The sequence below is a fragment of the Phacochoerus africanus genome, chromosome 14 (assembly GCF_016906955.1).
Source record: "Phacochoerus africanus isolate WHEZ1 chromosome 14, ROS_Pafr_v1, whole genome shotgun sequence".
NCBI lineage: Eukaryota > Metazoa > Chordata > Mammalia > Artiodactyla > Suidae > Phacochoerus > Phacochoerus africanus.
The window spans coordinates 7,965,677-7,981,207 of record NC_062557.1 but is presented as its reverse complement, the minus strand read 5'-3'; the positions used below and the strand labels follow the sequence as shown (position 1 = coordinate 7,981,207).

General features: G+C 48.9%; 1 protein-coding gene across 3 annotated transcripts in view; it reads right to left on the bottom strand.

Annotated features, from left to right (window-relative positions):
• Positions 1–15,531, bottom strand: part of SLC39A11 (solute carrier family 39 member 11) — a 369,112-nt gene that overhangs the window by 216,679 nt on the left and 136,902 nt on the right. The gene's annotated exons all lie outside the window — the stretch shown is intronic.

The window sequence follows — 15,531 nt, the reverse complement described above, 5'->3', positions numbered from 1 at the left end:
TCCCACCATCTTGCCAAGAACCAGGATATGCAGACAAAATAACCGGATATACGTGGAAAACCAGGAAAAGAAGGAAGAGGTTTGCCACACGGCTGGCGGAAGGAAACCAGAAAGCACAGTCTTAGCTTAAAAACTGCTTTCTTTTCACGGGCACCCCTTTGCCCAGGAAGGACGCCGAGGAAGACCCAAGGCCTTTCCCTGGCACTCACGCCCTATCTCCATGGCCATCACAGAGTAGATCTAGCTTTACAAACAGGTAGTGGGACCCAAGAATGATTTTGTTTCTGTTTTTCCTTTGAGTCTGCGATGATCCATTGTAGTTAGGAAGGAGCCGGGGAAGAGGGTCATTAAGGAGTTCCATCCCAGGACACAGGAAGAGGCCACAGGCAGAACACGTGTGCAAGGCCAGGCCTAGCTTCTTGGAGGGATGCTTCGGAACAAAAGCCCATTTCAGCCCCCGATGCTGGGCTTCTCTGAGCTACATCCCAATCTGTAACATCTCCTAGTTTCTAAGATGCCTCTGGTCAGGCATGAGAAAAATAATCAAAGTTTGCTCTGCAGCAACCACTTGTAATGACTCCAGTGGCCGTGAAGCCCTCAGATGCTTTACTTGCTGGACCACAGCTGCAGGGGGCCTGAGCCAGCCCACGGCACGGAGGGCTGCCACGCCCCAGAGTAATTAACAGACAGGAGATGTCCGGGAGCCTGGGAGCACTGCATGGTTCATCTTTATGTTTGTTTGTTTTTTGTTTTTTTTTTTTTCCCATTAAGTTTGAAAGGGAGGTAGGAGAGAAGAGAATGGGGAGAAACAATCAGAATTTTTTAAAGTAATTGGGCTTGACTGATCTTTTTTCTCTATCTGGAATGATCTGTCTGCCTGCGGGAAGCACAAACAAAAGATCCCAGAGACTCGATATCCAGCCTCCTCCCGTAACCTATAAACTCAGCCTTGCTCACCCTGCCTGCCTGGCCACTCCTGCCACATACAAAACGGGACCCATATAAGCAATGAGGCCCTGCAGTTCAGCACAGGGCACTACAGCCAATCACCTGGGGTAAAACGTGATGGAAGATAATATGAGAAAAAGAATCTATCTTTATGTATGACTAGGTCACTTGGCTGTATAGCAGAAATTGACAGAACACTGTAAATCAATTGTACTTTAATAATAAAAAAAAATTTTTTTAATGGGAGCCCATGAGCTCCTGGGCAGGGAAACACTCTTCCAGCCATGGTTCTTGTCTCTGTGGACTGGGGACAGATGCTGGCCACCTACCCAACATATGCCAGGCACTGTGCTGGGCACAGGAGACCCTGAGATGAGGAAGACACAGCTCAGACCTCGCCAGGGTGAAGGACTGCATAAACCAGCCATTCCCAGTAGTGATTAGGGCAGGAGAGGAGAAGGTGAGGATGCAACAGCAGAGACTGGGCTCCATCAGAAGAGGTAACGAGCGGTCCCAGTGATGGGAGCCAGGGAAAGATTTTCTGGGAATAAAGGTGCTTCAGAATGAATGCGTGTCCCCACAAAATTCATAGGTTTTCACCTAATCCCCAGTGAGATGGTACCAGGTGCCAGGGCCTTTGGGAGATGCTCATGAATAGGATTATGAAGCAGACTGAGACCTGGGAAGAATGGCCACTAACTACAGGGACAGGTGACAGGGGATGATAACACTCTGGGTCATGGCTGCTCATGGGTTAGCAGGGAAATTGGAGTCTGCCTGATGCCCCCAAGCTTCTGGCTTCTCATCCCATCATTCTCCACCTTTGACCACTAGGCTCCACGCTTGTGCAGGAAACCACAGCCAGTGCCTTGCAGAGCTGACCAGGCAACCTGGAGTGGGGTTAGGATGGGAGCATTCTCCCCAGAATTCTGCTCTCCTTTCCCACCTGCTTCCAGGAACAATGAATTTAGGACCCACAGGCCACTGGATGAGCACTATGGTGGACTGGCCACCCAGAGGGACGAAGCCTCAAGCAGACGTGCAGCCAACTTCCCCACCACCTGCTGTCCCCATCCACTCACTCTGAGATGGGCCCCCCGGCCAGCTCAGGAGGAAGCCTGCCAGGAGAAAGGATAAACAAAGAGACAGCGACAGTGGCCCACTGGGCCCTCGATGCACCAAGGTTGATAGAGCCCCAAGTCCCAGTCCCAGCCCTGCCAGCATCATCCATGTCACATTCCACCCGAGTGCCTGGAGAGCAAGACAATCTCTGCTTGTTAAATACCTGACCGTGTAGACCCCTTATGTGTCTTCATGAAAATCATTTCATCACTAGGTTCCGGTCCACTGTGAGATCTTTACAAAAGGCACTGCCGGGAGTTTCTGCTGTGGCTCAGCAGGTTATGAACCCAACTAGGATCCAGGTGGATACGGGTTTGATCCCTGGCCTCACTCAATAGGTTAAGGATCTGGCATCTCCATGAACTGTGGTATAGGTCACAGATGTGGCTCGGCTCTGGTGTTGCTGTGTCTGTGGTATAGGCCAGCAGCTGTAGCTCTGATTCAACCCCTAGCCTGGGAACTTCTATATGCCATGGGTGGGGCCCTAAAAGGCAAAAAAAAGGGGGGGTACTGCTGCAGTTCCCTGGTGGCCCAATCGGTTAATGATCTGGCATTGTCGCTTCTGTGGCTCGGGTCACTGCTGTGTCGCAGGTTCGACCCGTGGCCCAGGAACTTCTGCCTACGGTGGGCACAGCCAAAAAAGAAATAAGAAATAAAGTAAATAAATAAATAAATAAATAAATACAAGGCATCACAAAGCCCCCAGGTGTCCTCTCCACCATGAGCATCTTGGAAGCAGAGGCACACATGCCACCTGGAACACAGCCTTGGGACACGCTTCCCACAGTCAATAGCGCAAAGGCACATCTCGGGTCAGGCCAGCCCCCAACTCCAAGTCATCGAGCTCAGTGCTTTTTCCTGGATGCGCTTCTCCTAACCTGACCCCAGCAGATGCTGATCTGATCTGCTCTCAAATTTCCCTTTCTGAGACAGGTGCTGCCCTGAGGTCCCCTGTCCTGTGCTGCTCTAACATCTGGTCTCAGCTTCCATCCCTGCGACGACTGCTCTTAGCATTGAGAGTGAGAAGCGTTTTAAGCTCACAACTAGACAGATGAGACGAGAAAGGCCAGAATGAGGAGACTAAAAGTTTCTGCAAGTCAAACAGGAAAGAGATCAGATCCAAAGCGGTCAGTGACAGCAAAGGCAAGCAGATGGAAAAACTGCCCGGGGGTTCGTGTCCAGAAGAGAAAGTGAAGGTATCAGCCAGAGATCTGAGCTGCAAGTGGCAGCTCAACCAGGCCGAGGAGTCCCCCAAGGTCAGGATCAAGGAATGGGCACCTGAGGTCAGAAGGGCACCCCTGCCTCTGAAGGCAGTGTCATCCTGTCGACTTCTTTCCTACCCAGTCCCAGAACTGGGCTTAGGACTCAGCTCAATCTGAGCTCTTGGGAGGAAAAAGCAGACAACAGCTAGAGCACAGGGCTGGGGAGGGAGGACGCCAGGTAATTCTGGATCCAGGGCCCGGAAGGACGCCCGGGCCAAGGGCATTTCAGCTGATCTATTGTGCTGCAGGAGACATACACGGACTCCTCCTGACTCCAGCTGACGACAGAAGGCGACTCAAATGAAACAGACCTTGTTTAATGAGACGTGGCTTTAATGGACAACTCAGAATAATGTCCACTGGCAGAGCTTCCTCAGATAAATCTCATTAAAGACCTAAAATCAAAATCCAGTTATGCCTCGGATGAGCCTTCCCCACCAGGACAAACTCTACAGACCTCAGTGGTATTTCTTCTCTCGGCCGCCTGATGATGGTCAGTGGGAAGCGGAGACATAAGCGTGACAGAATGAATCCAGACCACCCTTCCAGACAAATCCTGCCAGCAAAGCCCCTGAGTCAACGCCTCCAGCTGAGAGCCAGGGCTGCCTCACCTAAATGCCTGCTCCTGTCCCGAAAGCTCTGCCCACCAGACCCCTAGTGGGAAGCCTCTCCTCCAGAAGATATAAGACTCGCTGACTGAAGCCCCACACTCGACAAGCAACGCGGTCCTGCTGTACAGCACAGGGAACTATATCCAATCGCCTGGGATGGAACATGATGGAAGATACAGAAACAGAATGTATCTTTATGTATGACTGGGTCACTTTGCTGTACAGCAGAAATTGACAGAACATGGTAAATCAACTCTAACAAAAAAGTTTAATAAAAATTAAAAATAAAATAAAATAAAGCCCCACACTCACAAGAGGAGGGAGGTGGGCGGGAGAGCTGGCATTTAGGAAGCTGAGATATTTCTCGGGTTGTACATTTGCGGGTCTCTCTCCTGCCCGCGTTTCCCCGGCCCCGGGAGAGGTGCGGAGGGAAAGCGCCGACAGAGGAGAATGAGTCAGAAAAGCGGCGCTGGCCCCCCGCCCGCGCGGAGCCCGCGGGACTCAGGGGAAACCGGCCCCCGTCTTCCTGCCTCAAACAGCTGTCCTTTCTCCGCCTCCTCCCCGAAAATGACACACACGTCCGACTGCTCCCCACCCCGCCGGCGCTCAGCTGGTCCCCCCTCAGCGGGTCCAGGCGCATCTTCCCAAGGGCGCGTGAAGATGATCACCCCAAACTCTCCAGCAGACAGCTCTGCACGCGGGCCCCGTGCCCAGGACGTGGTGTAGCAGCCCCGGGCCGTCGCAGAAGAACAGCGGGGGGGGGGGGGGGGGGGGAGACGGAGGGAAGAAACCAGATGCTCCTGGGCGTGGGAATGTGCGTGGGGGCAGAGGAGGGGCATGCAGAAGGGGAGAGAAAGAGCTAGTGGATGGCTTGGCGCTCATCTGGTCCACAGAGCACCCAAAGCATTCGGGGAGCTCCTCGGGAAGGCCTCAGGGCCAGGCCTCAGTGGCCCTTGACGATGCCACTGTGGTGCAGGGCTTTCCTTCTCTCCTCTCTCTCTCTCTCTCAATCTTCTTTCTCTGGACCCACCGCAAGTGAGACCTCTAGCATCCCGGGCTTGTCCTCAATGAAGCCTCAGGCCTCTGTGGCCAGACGCCCAGGACTGGGATAGAAATCCACGGGTGTGAGTGGAAGAAACCCAGGCACCTCCAACCTTTCCCCAGTAAAGAGCCCTTTGATGGTATTCTTCTAGGGACGGATGGCAGGGAGAGATTTTGGAGGAAGTAAGGTCTTAGGACCCCCTCCAAGTCACTGCTGCAAAATGTGCTTCCATATGGACAGGGCCTGGCTCACCAGAACTTAGAACCTAAACAATATGGTGCTCACATCTGGCCAAGACAGTACACGACGAGCTGGGTGATGCTACCATGCCGTCTCCGCTGAGAGCGAGGAAACTACCTGGAGACCTTGGCTCACCAGGTTGGCTCTCAATGCACGTAGATACACGGAGGCCGTCAAGGTGGGCGGAGCTCTTCAAGAGGGCTCTCAGGAAGCATCCATGACCATGTCAGTAAGAGAGAAGGGCTGCCATGGGGATGACAGCAGGCGGGTGCCACGTCCAGAGAGCAGAGGGACCCCACACGCTGGTGAGGTTCTGGATCCCGAGTTCACGAGGTGGCCGTCTTAGCTCAGGCTGCCAAGACACTTTACCCCAGGGCGGGGGGTTATACAGCAAGTAGGTGTTTCTCACACTTTTGAAGGCGGCAAGTCCAAGATCAGGATGTGGGCAGATTCGGCTCCGGCTGAGGCCTCTTTCTGGTTCGCACATGTGCTCACTTTACCCTCACAAGGCAGAGAGTGGAGAGAAAAGCCAGCTCACTCCGGCCTCGTCTTCCAAGGGCACAAATCCCATGGTGAGGGCCTCACCCTCATGACCTAGTTGCCTCCAAAAGGCCCCACCTCCTAATGCTGTCACACTGGGGAGACGGGTTTCAACACATAAATACGGGGGAGGGGACCCACACACACAGGCCAAACGGCGGCAAATTCCCCCATGTGGAACCCCGAAGCTGAAATGAGGTGTCTGAAAGCTATACCACTCAGGTGACTGAAAATGATCTCAGAGAACGGTTTCCTTAGAACAAGTGTCCTCCAAGTGCATTCTAGAAAGTTCTAATGAGTTGTGTGCACCAGTCTGGTAAAAGAGGATTCCACAGTCCAGAGGGATGAGAAATGCTGTCCTGAGGACAGTATTTTTTTTTAAGTTTTTTTTTTTATTAAAGTACAGTTGATTTACAACTTTGTGTCAATTTTTGCTGTACAGCAAAGTCACCCAGTCATACATATAGATACATTCTCTTTCTCATACCATCCCCCATGGTGTTCTGTCCCAAGAGACTGAACCCAGTTCCCTGTGCTGTACCATAGGACCTCAGTACTTATCTTTTTGTTTTGTTTTGTTTTGTTTTTTGTTTTTGTTTTCTAGGGCGCACCCAAGACATATGAAGTTCCCAGGGTAGGGGTCAAATGGGAGCTGTAGTTGCTGGCTTATGCCACAGCCACAGCAACTCGGGATCCAAGCCACATCTTCACCTACACCATAGCTCACGGCAACACCGGATCCTTAACCCACTGAGCGAGGCCAGGGCTCAAACCCACACCCTCATAAAATATTCAAGAGTGACTTTTGGATTTTGACTTGGGTGGCCAAGTGGCTTCATTTAGCAATAGGAGAACTATAAGAAAACAGTCTTGGACAGGAAGAAATAAACCTAGTTTTGGAGAAGTTGACTCTGATGGACATTTCTAATCAGCAGCTGAAAATACAGGGCTGGTGCTCAAGAAACAGTTCTGAGATACATGTTAGGGTTTGGGATTCACAGGCATCCTGCTGGCAACAACTGGTGCTGTCGGCATGAAAGAAATTACCCAGGGGGTGTGCGGAAAGTGGACAAAGAAAAAGAAGAGCCCTGGAGAGAACCAGACCCTGGCTTATCCTCTGGCTTTTCCACCTAATAAATGGGCGGGCTGAGCGAGGAGGCCTAGGTGGGCCCCACTGCATCTGCAGCTGGTACAGTCTTATAATGTGCACTCTGCAGGGGGTGGGGGGTTGCAAGTTTGGACGGAGTACCTGGCATGGCTCCTGGCACACAGGAGGCACTGAAGCAATGCCCATGCTTAGAAGCAGTTGAAGAAACAGGAGAGCCTGCAGAGAATGATGTTTTAAATCGAAAGAGGAAGTGGTTAATAATGTTATTTACAATCTGGAGGTCGTGTAGGACAAGATCACTAGATGCACTAGACAAGGTCCTCGGGCTTCCAGCAGGTGAGCAGGGGAGAGAACCCCAAGACATCACCTCGAGGGGTCAAGGTTGGGTAGAGGGGCCGGTGGGAGCGTGGAACCGGGCTCTGTCCGTGCCAAGGGCAGGCTGACGGGGAGAAGGCAGAGGACTTAATCAAGACCGTCATCCCACCCGTCTCACGGCCCTGACCCTGAACTCCACCACCTTCTCTTAGCTTCGCCGCCGTCCCTCCCGCTGCCGTTGGCAATGAGCTCAAAGGCACTGACCTGTGAGGCAGCTGACCATCGAGAGCTCCCCAGATACAATTCCAGGATGGCAGCAAGATGCTTTTTTTCTTTGGGGTAACAAAGTAGGAGTGAAACCATCCTGATATTTTCAGCCATTTCCCCAAAGCCCTGATGTATACTCCCAATGCCCAAATGTCTTCAGCCCACATTTCAGACTGATAGAGACCAGAGGAAGTTAGCAATGAGGTGAGAGGGCAGCAGCAAGAACGAAAATGTAAGGTCAAAAAATATTTTTTTTATGGAAAGACTTGAGGATCTTTATAAGCTGAATGAAAGAAACCAACACAGGGAATACTCTCCCAGAAGCAATAAAGGAAACGCTAACTGTTGAAATACGCTTCCCAAAGAGATAAGGACGCAGCTGGAGAGACTAAGGCTGGAGAAAGAGAGGGGCCTGGAGCTCCCATTGTGGCTCAATGGATTAAGAACCCAACTAGTATCCATGAGGATGCAGGTTCGGTCCCCGGCCTCGCTCAGTGGGTTAAGGATCCCTCCTTGCTGTGGCTGTGATGTAGGCCGGCAGCTGCAGCTCTGATTCGACCCCTAGCCTGGGAACTTTCATATGTTGCAGGTATGGGCCCTAAAAAAAAAAAAAAAAAATGGGAGAGGGGGCTGACTCCCGATGAAAGTAAGTTAAGGAGGAATGCAAAGTCAAGATACATTTCTCAGCAAAGGAGAAGAAGATGATGGGGTCCCCTCCTGAAAGGCTCTATCTGCTCACTGACACAGGAGGTGACATCATTTGTTAAGAATGAAAATCCTAAAGGGCAAGGGCCAGGCGGAGGTGTGGGGAGACAGGTAAGAGTGTGGACTAGTCACCCTGGGAAACAGGGAGGGTGCACCTGTGGTGTGTATTAAAGGTTTGGGAACTTTCGCTCGAGGCTCGTCCTGGGTCGGAGACCATGAACTTGACATGGTGACCATCTTTGTGCCATGGGGTTACGTGTCAGCTCTCCAGTAACCCAGCCATGCCTCTTGTGGAGGAACCAAGAGACCCAGTAGGAAAAAACCTCAGTCTGCCTGTATTAGAATCATCATGCCATATCCTCCCAATGTCTGCAGCTCCAATCAACAAGGGAAATTTGTAAATGTCAAAAAGTCTGAATATTAGCATTGGAAAGTTAGAATATGCAGTTTCGAGAGAAAAGGAAATCCGTATATAAAAGTCTGAATAGCTGAGCCCTTTGTTCATGGAAGGGTTTTGGTTCTTTGTTTTATTTCAACATGCAAGTCATTCCACTGGTGTTCCGGGGCCCCACTGCCTTAGCTTCTTTTAAAGTGGGAAAGATTGATTTTCTATTTCTTTGTGGATTCTCTATTTCTTGAGAGCTTGTTTTCACCCCCAACCCATGTATTAATCATGCAGATGTTCTTATATTTGGGGGGCCTTGCCAACTTGAGTGACCCGGGGAGTGACCCTTTTAATTCCTAAAAAGAGTAAACAACCTACCTGGGAGAATGCCTCTCATATGCAGGCCAACCATCACCTTATCAAACTCTCACACACCAAGCAAGCCAATATTTTCCCCCGCCCAGGCCGGGCGCTGGCCCCGGCAGCACCAGGGACAGCTCCCACAGCCCAGCGTTCGCTGGAATTGCTCCTCTAGTCAATGCCAATCTGTTTGCCTTGCCTGCCTGGCTCTTCCCGTGGAAACCCCAGGAAAGGCTCTGGCCTGGGCTTTCCCTTCCCTCCCTCCTGTCCGCTCCCTCCTAACCACCGAGAGGCTTCTGCTGTGGCCCTGTGTGCCCTGGCATATGCCCCCTTCCTCCTGGGAAATGTGAGTAATGAAGTCTTCTTCCAGGGAGTTCCCTTCATGGCTCAGTGGTAACAAAGCTGACTAGTATCCATGAGGATGGAGGTTCCATCCCTGGCCTCGCTCAGCAGGTTAAGGATCTGGTGTTGCTGTGGCTACCGTGTAGGTCACAGACTTGGCTGTGGCGTAGACCAGCAGCTGCAGCTCCAATTCGACCCCAAGCATGGGAACCTCCATGTGCCTCAGGTGAGGCCCTCAAAAAACAAAAACAAAAACTTCTTTCAATGGCACTGGCCTCTCCGAGTCATCACCCAGTCACCTCCGTATCAAAATCCTACAGGTACAAATGAGATGCCCACTCCCTGCCCCACCCACATCTGCCTCTCTGCAGCCACCCCCGTCCTCCTGCTCCAGGTCCCACGCATCTAACTCACATGCTAGCACCTTGCTAATCCTGGCCGTGGGTGACAGCTGAGCCAGTCGGACAAGACACCACATACCAGGGGGCCCAGATGGTCCCAAGCATCGCCAGCCTGGATCAGCTCACACGGCAGCAGCTCCTGCATTCACGCTTTTGTGACTGTTTTAACTGAAATGTCCCTAACCTAAATTCATTTTTTTTTTTTCAAAACTCTGCTAAGTAGACATTTTTAAGAAACCTCCACTTTCTCTTTGCACAAACACAAACCAGCCACCCACGCCCTCGGAACCATATGCCAAAGTCTAGTGCCGTGGATAAAACATGCGTCTACACGTCTGTAGTGGACCCGGAATGTGCCAGTATGCAGGCCTTGTGTTTTTCGAGAGGGAATTGGGGGAGGGGGGGCACTCCATCTTTTGGAACAAGGAGAATTTCTGCTCAGTGAGTGAGCCCTGGAGTTAACCACATGGGAAAGCTCCATTAATCTCAATACTGCATGTAACCCCCAAGACAGGAGACACTGTACATCGTGCTCGCAGTAGTGAGATGCAGGCACATTACACACGTGTGCACATGCACACATACGCACAGACACTGCACACATACAAACACACAAATCTATACAGGAGGGAAAAAAGACCTTAAAACACTATTCGACCACCTTGAACATAAATAGAAGCATATGTCACCAACTCTTGCCACACTGGCCAAGGCAGGCCTCCAGGCTCCTACAGGTATTTCTGGGAGTCCTCAGGCCAGTCCCAGGAGCTGCGTCAAGGTCCCGCTGCTATGCAGGCCGCAAGCTCAGCATCTTCCTTTTCTTTCTTTCCTAGACCTCTCCTCTGGGGCTCCCAACCTGGAGGCAGCCATGTCCAGCTGTCCCCAGGGCAGCAGCTTAGCTGGGCCCTACAGCCACTTCTCCAGACGTGCCCCCTCCTATTTCACACGCCCTCCTTCCTCTCTGTTCCCTCCCCTTAGGACTTGGGCAGGAATCCAACAGTCGGACGTCAACCAGAGGTCAAGTTCAAAGGAGAAGTACCAGTCTTCCCTTGGCGCCTGAAGCTGTCTTCCGGGACCCACGTGCGCCTGGCTTTCCTGCACCAAGAACGAACTCTCCCTGGAGGCTCCCACATCCCTCCTGCACCTCAATTCATGTCAAGGCCACCTGATGGATTTATCCAACGTGCCCAGACTGGGCTGCTTCCCATTAGCAGACACAACTCAAGCTCAAGCCAGAATACAAACACACTCCCTACGCTCAGGGAGACTTTGGGCTTGGTCAATATTGTGATGAAATTGGACACTCCTTAGAACGTCTAGAAATTAAAGGGCAGTATGAGGATGTTGGGAAGGGGAGATAAAGGGAGGGATGAGTATGAACATTGTGATTCGCTCAGGGCTGCCCGCCCTCACCGCGGTGACCAGGTAGGAAGTGGTCCTTCCCTCCATAAAATGACACCCAAAGAGGAAAGTGGCTCCATGCCTCAGCCACTGTATAATATATAATATACATATGTAATATATAATTACATATATAATATACATTATATTTATATACTATGTAATACATACACAGTTCAATATATATTATGTACTGTATACAATAATATACACTGTATAATATGTAATACATACACACTGTTTAATATATATTATAGATTATATACTGTATATAATAATATACACTGTATAAAAAGAAAAATAATATACACTGTATGAAAAAGAAAAAGAGCAGAGCATGGCTTAACAGGCTGACCCCGCAAGACGCACTGGGTGGCCTGGGGCATGTCCTTTCTCCCGGGGGGAGTCAGTGCTCCTTACCTATAACATAAGGGCATTAAGCCAGAGGTGATTCCAAAGACCCCCTTAAACTCCAGCGTCCCTGATTTGGTAGCCAATGTGCCTTTTTAAGTCCACGCAAAGGATCCCCCGAGAAAGACAAATACTATACAATATCACTTGTAGGTCGACTCTAAAAAAATAACACAAGCGAACTTATTTACAAAACAGAAAAAGACTCACAAACATAAAGAACAGACTTGTGGCTGCCAAGGGGGAGGGGGCAGGGAGTGGGATGGACAGGGAGTTGGGGCTGGTAGATGCAAGTTATTCCGTTTAGAATGGCTCAGCAATGAGGTCCTGCTGTACAGCACAGGGAGCTAGAGCCAATCTCTTGGGACAGACCGTGATGGAAGATACTACGAGAAAAAGAATGTAGGAATATATGTATGGCTGGGTCACTATGCCGTACAGCTGAAACTGACACAACACTAAATCAACTATACTTTAGGTAAAAATGAATAAATAGAAAAAATAGAAAACAAACTTTAAAAGAGAGAGAGAGATCCCCCATCTGCACCACGGACACATCTGGCTTTTCTTTCATACTTGTCATGCCCAGAAAATTTGATCTTTGGCTTTTACCGAGAACCTACTGGAAAACACAGGCACCAGGGAAAGAAGTGAGCTTCAGCTGATCACTGTGTGGTGTGAATTCATATGAAGAGCGTGTCTGTTCCAGTCAAATCTTTTAGGTCAGTTACCAGGGCTCACAGATCTGTTTCTAGTCATGGGTTTGACTATAGCTGTTCTGGAACAATCGATGTGTAAATCAGCACACAGCTCTGCAGGTGGGGCTGTTGGGAGCATGGCAGGGCCAGAGTGAGGTGAGTCTGGCACACACCAAGGGCACAAAATTTAAGGGGGAGCAACAAACACCTCAGTAACAATAATATTTTTATGTGCTGCTTTAAACAAAGCAAAATGGCTTTTAAACACTGAGGCCAAAAAAAAAAGGAAAAAAAAGAATCCATGATGGTTTCCATGATGGTTGCACAGTGATACGAATATACTCAATACTCCTGAATGGCCACCTAGAAATGGTAAAGATTGTACACTTTATTACACGTGTTTACAAAGCTCCTGCAAAGCAAGTCTACCGGCAACAATTTTTGTTCGTTGGATTTCTCTCAACACTTTAAATATTTCACTCTGCTCTTGTTTGCATAGTTTCTGAAGCGTTGCTGTAATTCTCATCGTTGCTCCTCTTATTGGTGAGGTGTTGTTTGGGGGTTTAGGGTTTTGTTTTTGGGGTTTTTTAATCCCTCTGGCTTCTTTCAGAACTTTTTCTTTAATTTCCTACAGTTTGAAGATTACATGCGAGGATATATATATATATATATATATCCTGTTTAGTGTTCTCTGATCTTCTTGGGTTTGTGGTTGGGTGTCTGACACTGACTGGGGGGAACTGCCAGTCACTATTGCTTTGGAGAGATCTTCTATTCCTTCCTCTCTTCTCCTGCTGGTATTCCCGTCACACGTATGTCACACATTTTGTTGTTGTTCCACAGTGCTTGGATAGTGTTTTGTTCGGGGGTTTTCCTGCCTTTTTTTCTATTCACTTTTCAGTTTCAGAGGTTTCTACTGAGACATCCTAAGGCTAAAGACTCCTGCCTCAGCCGTGTCTATTCCACAAGTAAGCCCGTGCGGCATTCTTCAGTTCTGTTCAGCGTTATCTAAGCAGATCTCTAGCATTTCTTTTGGGGTCTTGCTTAGAATTCCCATCTCTCTGCTTACCTTGCCCATCTGTTCCTGTACGCTGTCTGCTTTATCCACGAGAGCCCTTAGCATGTTAATCACGGTTGTTTTCAAGGCCTTGCGTGATACTTCCAGCATCTCTGCCACATCTGAATCTGCTTCGGATGCTTACCCAGACTGGGCCTCTTAAAATGTGTGTGTGGGGGGTTTTGCCTTTTAGTATGTCTAGATGGCTTTCTTCTTCACAGCCAGACGTGATGTACCAGGTAAACGGGGCTGCCGTAAACAGGACTTTATGAGGTGACGGTGAGGTGTGACGGAGGGGAATGGCCTGATAGTTCTGTGATTAGGTCTCCGTCCTAGCGAGCCTGTGCCTCTGAACTGTGACCATCGCAAGGGTTTCGTAGCCTTCGTCGTCCCCGCTTAGGTGGACAGGGTGGCTGGAGTGGACTGGAGTTGGGTGTTGCCCTTTCCCCAAGTCAGCTAAGCTCTGATTATCGTTTGTCTTGAGGGCAGACTTTGATACAACACAGTCCGTCTCTGCTGTAGCTCAAAACAGTTCCTTTCTCCACCCTCCAGAAGTTCAGGAGGATTCCCCCATGGGGCCCCGATATTCAGCGGTGAGAACCCAGCTGAGCCCGAGAGATAAAACACAAAAGGGTGGGGCCCTCTAGGACAAGTCCCCTCTCTGACTTGCCCATGTCAAGCCTCCAGCAATTCATCAATTACAGTTCAGATTTCCTAACCCACGCTGGCACCTGTCCAGGCTGTCAGGTCATGGGTATTGGCTCTAAGTGGTGATACTGTGCCTTCACCTGCTGGTCTCTCCAATTTGGAGGCAACATTGTGCCTGTGACTTCACTTCTTTTTGAGGTCTAAGGAGACTTGCTGCTTTTTTAGTTTATTCAGCTTTTTTTCAGTGTTGCTAGGATGGAATAGTGACTTCCAAGTTTCTTATATGCCAAGATCTGAAACTAGAAGTCCTGTTATGCACTTTTTAACAGGACTTCTGTTAAATATATAATTTTTTAAATTAGCAGATAAAAACAGCATTTAAAAGTTAATAAAATCTGATTTTTAAAAAATGAATAAAATCACCAAAAAATGTTAAATTCATGATGAAAATAAAGACGAGCTCTAAGTCAGAAAGAGAAAGACAAATACCATATGATGTCACTTACATCTGGAATTTAATATACGGCATAAATGAACTCTTCCACAGACAAGAAAATCATGGGCATGGAGAACAGAGTTGTGGTTGCCAAGGGGGAGGGAGTAGGACGGATTGGGTATACGGGGTTAATAGATGCAAACTATTCCCTTTGGAATAGATAAGCAATGAGATCCTGCTGTATAGCACTGGGAACTATGTCTAGTCACTTATGATGGAGCATGATAATGGGAGAAAAAAAGGACGTATATATGTATGTGTAACTGGGTCACCAAGCTGTACAGTAGAAAATTGACAGAACGCTGTAAACTAGCTGTAATGGAAAAAATAAAAATCATTGTAAAAAATAAATTAAAAATAAAATAAAATGCATGCTTTGCAAAAAAGAAAGAAAGAGAGAAAGAGAGGAAGGAAGGAAGGAAGGAAGGAAGGAAGGAAGGAAGGAAGGAAAGAAAGAAAGAAAGAAAGAAAGAAAGAAAGAAAGAAAGAAAGAAAGAAAGAAAGAAAGAAAGAAAGAGAAAGAAAGGAAGGAAGGAAGGAAGGAAGGAAGAAAGAAAGAAAGGAAGGAAGAAAGAAAGAAAGAAAGGAAGAAAGGGGAAATAAAGACTGGCTCTGACCTTGCACTTACACAACCCAGGTTTTACTTGCCTCCCCTAATCCCAACACTATTGAATCCTATCTATATTTAAAATTTTGGCATTCTACTTACTGCAGATTTTTGCATTCATTTGGAGATTTTAAACGTTACATCGAAATGGAAATTTTCTTATCTCTATTCCTGACGGTTTGGGTGCTGGCTTTAATTTTACGGGTTAGTGCCTCACTCGTCTCGCCCTGATCCAGGCCCTGAGGTTCACCAATCCAACAGGTGCTGATTCAGACGGTTCAGAAGGGAAGCAGCAACAGGCAAAACCCCAACCTTGGCTCTGCTTGGGGGCAAGCAGTTTTCCGGCAACCGAAATGCAAATTTACTCCAGGACTTTCTTCCTTTCCTTCGCCCCATCTCGTAGCAACAGTAAAGAGGACTGAACACTGAGAAAGTGCTCAGTGTTGTTATTTAATCCTTAACAAGTGCCAGTGGGAGTGCTGTTATCATCATTTGACAGACAAAAACATAAGGATCAGAGACACAAATCACCTCGCCAAAGTCACACAGCACTGGGTGGGTGGGG